Raw genomic sequence first — 6,000 nt, forward strand, 5'->3', positions numbered from 1 at the left:
GTATTTGAGTGCTTAGTTCTATACTATTTGTGATGTGTTTGTTCTACTATATTAAGAGAGAGCGTGTTCTCTTTGGAAACACAATGAGTGGTTGTACATCATAAAATATTATAATGTAATTCTTTTCATCTTGCTCATAGTTTTTATTCTAATAATTTTTGGGGGTTTTCACATAAATCTCGGTGTCCAATTTATCATTTATTTTCATATTGTTATCTCAAGTTGCCATATGTGGGACCAATTAATTTTGTTTGCAATTAATTTTCTGTTGTGACCTGAAATTAACCACACAAGCCAAGCCTTTAAACCACATTTAAGCCATGAATTCAAGGAGGAATTTGAAGAGTCATAACAACATGTTAATGGTGTTTAAGGCCATCAAGAAGGACATAAACATGGATGTAATGGCCTTGAATGAGAGCCTTTCCATCTCCCTTCCATGAGCCTATAAATACCATGCATGATGACCAAAAAGAAGGCACAAAACATTCACAACATACTGAAAATTTCAGCAACTCATTCTTGTCCATTTTCGAAGCACCGCAGTAGCCGAAGTCTTGTCCGGTTCGACGCAGTCCAGCAGCTTTCGTGTTCGAATTTTAGTTGTCTTTCCCTCAAATCTTTGAAGATTATCATCAAGTAAGTGAGTTTTTGTTATACTTTTACGTACACTTGCATTTCATAAGTGTACTACTTGATATATATATATACATACTTGTTCTTCGTAAGTATGTCCACATTTGCTCAAAAATAAATTAAGTATGTTTCTTGAAATTTGATCGGCATGATATATTCGTTCCTAATTGTTATGAAAATCCTTGAACAATTTGTTGCTTGATATTCGTTATAATATTTGAAAGCATGTTTGAAATCTTTGAAATGCACTGTAAAGATTCGAATTAGAAATGGCAAGGAAATTCCGATATTTGATATGTTTTGTTTAAGGCCCTGATGCGGTGGGTTATAATAACCGTTCTTTTGGCCTCGCCCCTTAGAGGAGTAACATATAGGGGACTGATCAGTAAACCATGAAAAAGGAGATGATTTTCAGTGCTATGTTTGTATCTTGTTCATATTCGATTCAACATGCTTAAGATTGAGATTATAATAATGTATTTGTATAATTATAACCTTGATATTCGTTATGCCCGATCGACCCCCATTTACTGAGTATTTCCCAAGTACTCACCCCTTACATTCTCACCCCCAAATAAGAACGAGAAACAAATCGAAGATAAAGAACAAGAATACTTTTGGGGATGGTGATGAAGTCAATCCAATTCAAGACCAGTCTTATCATTGTCTCTTAGTTATATTATCGTGTTTTACGCTTCCGCATTTCGTTTTAATCGCATTGTAAAGACGATTGTTGATTTATGTAATAGACTGGCTTTTGGCTATTTCATGTACTACGTGGCTTGTTGTTAAATGATTTTAAATTGTTAAACAACGCCGATGACACGTCTTGATTTCAGGGCGTGACATTTAAGTGGTATCAGAGCTGCCATGTTCATAATCCGGCTGGGGATTTTGAAAGACAAAGTTTGACGAAGTTAGATTTTGGCGAAAACTTGGTCATTCATGTCCACCTCAATATTAGATTTGAAAATTGTGACTTCCCATAGGAAACTCTAGAATTCGATTCCATTAATTATTCTGTATTGATCTCGACGTATAATCTTCAAACCATATGTCAATTCTCGAATTTTCCATCTTTGAACCCTTTCTGAATCAAATCTCGAATGAGATGACTATGAAAGTCACCGTTTGATGTTTATTCACGACCTTATCATTTTGTAAGCCTTTCCACTTGTTTTTATTTCAGGAAATGGCTTCAAACTCTTCTATGCCTAGCACTAGAACCACGGCTCGCATGAGTGTTATACCTGTCCCTGACAAAGATACCATCATTAAGGACCTCCGAGCATCTCTCGCACTAGAACAGAAAGACAACTGAAAATTGATGGCAATTTTACATACTCTGCAAGAAGAAAAACATGAGCTAGAGGAACAGAAAGCTCATCTCAATGCTCTCTTGGTACAGACATCGTTTATAGCAGTACAACGACATCAACAAGATGTAGTGATCATTCAAGAATTGCAAGATTCTGTGCAGCATCTGACTCTGCATAATGAACACTTACAGAATCAGGTTCAACAACTTCAGAATGTCCTTATCGACTTGGAACTTGAAATGGAGCCAATAGAAGAGCCAATGGAAGACGAAGCAGTAGGAGATGGAGAGATTTTAGATGATTGAAGATTTAGTGTCTCGACTAGTTGTAATAAGGATTTATAATCCATTTGCTTTCTCATGAATTTTCTCTCCTTTTGTGCTTCATAAAACTTGGATTTGTATTGTTTTCCCTTTTCATTTGAATCAATAAATAGTTTATTTGGTTTTATCAGTGGTCGATTTCATTTCATGTTTGACTAATTGATATATGTTAGCAAACGAATATCTTAGAAACTTGTACACTTGTAGGACATGGACGGGAGACCAGTACGAAACAACCGCAACCCACGCTACGGAAATCGCAATAACAACCGTAATAACACCGACAATGAAGAGAACCTACCTCCGCCGCCACCACCAGGATTGGGCCTAAGTCAAGTTGATTTAATAGCCATAGCAACTATTGTGGCTACTACCATCCAAGGGTTGGGAAACATAAACGACAATGGCAATCCGCCACCACCAGGACCTCCAGCACATGGGGTCAAGTACCACTATGAGTCTCTCCGAAAGAATCGAGCTCAAACATTCAAAGGAGACCCGGAACCCGAAGTTGCCCAAAACTGGATCAAAAATATCGAGACCCAACTCCGCCTACTCGAGATTCCCGACGAGTTCAAGGTGGATGTGGTTACACCATTTTTAGAAGAAAAAGCAGCCAAATGGTGGGAGACAGTCTCACCAGCTATGACAGCAGATGGACCAATCACATGGCAACAGTTTCGAGAGGTATTCCTGAAATAGTACTACCCGGATGAAGTGAGATTACAGAAGTTGAGTGAATTTGAAAATTTCTCTCAAACTATGGATATGTCTGTGATGGAGTATACTTCAAAGTTCAACTCCCTTGGAACCTATGCACCCACTATCATGGCTGATGATACTTTGAAAATGCATCGGTTCAAGCGTGGTTTGAGTAGTCGTATTCAGTCAGCTTTAGCAGTTTATCAACCTACGAGCTTTGCTGATCTAATGGGCGCAGCAATAAGAGCCGAGACAGACATCAAACGCCAGGAGGATGAGAACAAGAATAAACGACCTCATTCTGGACAATCTTTTCAAGGGAAACAACCGTTCAAAAGACCAGATCAGTCCAGTGGGACTTTCAAGGGCGTTTCGTCCAATCCAACATATCAAGAGGCCAAGATGTGTCCTATCTGCAATAACCGCCATTCTGGGGAATGCCGTAAAAAAACTGGCGCATGCTTCAATTGTGGGAAATTGGGACATCGAGTTGCTGATTGTCCCGAGCCAAAGAAAGGGACATGGTCAAATAGTGATACTACCTCCAACAAGCCGAAGGAAAATAAGCCTAACGCTCGTGTGTTTGCAATGACTTAGAAAGAGGCAGATGGCTCAAACGATGTCGTGGCAGGTACCATTCTAATCAATGAAATGCCAGCTTATGTATTGTTTGATTGTGGTGCCACTCATTCGTTCATATCTAAGAGGTTCACTAAGAAATTAAGGCTTATACCTGAGGTACTTATTGAACCATTTAGAGTAGCAACTCCTACAAGTAAGACAATTGAAACTCATAGGGTGCACAGAGATTGTAATATCTGTATCAATGAGCACCTATTTCAAGCTGAATTGATCCAACTAAACATGGTAGAGTTCGACGCTATTCTGGGAATGAATTGGTTATCAAAGAATCACGCAATTGTAGACTGCCGCTTGAAGAACGTCAAACTAAGGGCTCCGAACCAAGAAGAAATCGTTTACTATGGCAAAGTCAAGAAACATGAATCCTTACTATCTGCTTCCCAGACTTGGAAAGCCATGAAAAGTGGAGAAGAAGTTTACCTGGCTATGTTAAGCGAGGTAAAGGAAGGAACCACACTTGCACTAGAAAAGATTCCGGTAGTACAAGAGTTTCCGGATGTCTTTCCTGAAGAACTCCCTGGCACAATCCCCGACCGCGAAGTGGAATTTGAGATTAATTTAGTACCCAATGCTACACCAATCTCAAAAGCACCGTACCAAATGGCTCCAGCAGAATTGAAAGAACTCAAAGAACAACTTCAAGAATTGTTGGATAAGAAGCAAATCCGACCAAGCGCATCACCATGGGGAGCTCCTGTCCTATTTGTGAAGAAAAAAGACGGAAGCATGAGATTGTGTATTGATTACAGGGAACTGAATAAGATCATAATCAAGAATAAGTACCCGCTTCCAAGGATAGATGACTTGTTTGACCAACTCAAAGGAGCTACAGTCTTTTCCAAGCTCGACTTAAGGTCAGGCTGACCACAAAGAACATCTTCGTCTCACCCTCCAGACGCTTAGAGAAAAGAAATTGTACGCCAAGTTCAATAAATGCGAATTTTGGCTAAAGAGCGTCACATTCTTGGGACACATAATATCAGCAGCAGGAGTATCTGTGGATCCTAAGAAGGTAGAAGCAATCATGGATTGGTCGAGACCAAAGAATGTGACAGAAATTCGAAACTTTTTGGGACTAGTGGGCTATTATCGAAAATTTGTTGAAGGATTCTCTTCAATAGCCATACCCCTCACTAAACTCACGCAAAAGAACTCTAAGTTTCAATGGAGTGAAGAATGTGAGCAAAGTTTCGAGACCTTGAAGAAGAAACTTGCCTCTACTCCGGTATTGGTATTGCCAACTGAAGGACAAGACTTCACCATCTACAGTGATGCTTCAAAAGGAGGTTTAGGATGTGCGCTCATGCAAGATGGGAGAGTAATTGCCTACGCTTCAAGACAACTGAAACCATATGAGCAGAACTATCCGACGCATGACCTCGAACTAGCTGCAGTGGTGTTTGCGCTGAAAATTTGGAGACATTATCTTTATGGAACCAAATGTAAGATATTCACTGATCACCAAAGTCTCAAATATTTGTTCACTCAAAAAGAACTAAATATGCGGCATAGACGATGGATTGAACTTCTGAAAGATTACGACTTGACCATATGTTATCATCCGTGCAAGGCAAACAGGGTAGCTGACGCTTTGAGTCGGAAGAATATGGGCAAGGTAATCCTAGCGTCAGTTTCAGCGCAACCATGCCTCCGAGAAACGATCAAGATAAGTCAAGATCAAGACCCCACTTTGGTAAAACTGAAACAACAAGCTGAAGAAGGAAAATCATCAGATTTCCAGACATATGACAAAGGAGTTGTGTGGTTGAAAGGGAGATTGTGTGTACCTGACATTGAAAATCTTCGACAGGAAGTAATGTCTGAAGCACACAAGTCAAAATTTTCAGTCCACCCCGGCAGTACTAAAATGTATAAAGATTTGAAGAAAAACTTCTGGTGGAGTGGAATGAAAAAGGACGTTGCAATGTTTGTTTCCAAGTGTCACGTGTGCCAACAAGTCAAGGCAGAACACCAGAGACCTGGTGGACTTCTTCAACCTTTGGAAATCCCGGAATGAAAATGGGAACGTATTTCCATGGACTTTGTAGTCGGTTTACCAAAGTCTAGACAAAGTCATGATGGTATATGGGTAATCGTAGATAGACTCACAAAATCTGCGCATTCCTTACCTGTCTGCATGAACTATAATCTGGATAAACTGGCCACCTTGTACATGAATAATATCGTACGGTTACACGGAGTTTCAGTTAGCATACTATCAGACAGAGATCCGAGGTTTGCATCCCGTTTTTGGAAGAGCTTTCAAAAAGCTATGGGGACAAAAATTACTCTTAGTACGGCATATCACCCTCAAACGGACGGCCAAACTGAGAGGACAATACAAACTCTGGAGGACATGCTGAGAGCGTGTGCTCTAG

Source organism: Primulina huaijiensis, chromosome 8 (genome assembly GCF_012295235.1).
Source record: "Primulina huaijiensis isolate GDHJ02 chromosome 8, ASM1229523v2, whole genome shotgun sequence".
Lineage (NCBI taxonomy): Eukaryota > Viridiplantae > Streptophyta > Magnoliopsida > Lamiales > Gesneriaceae > Primulina > Primulina huaijiensis.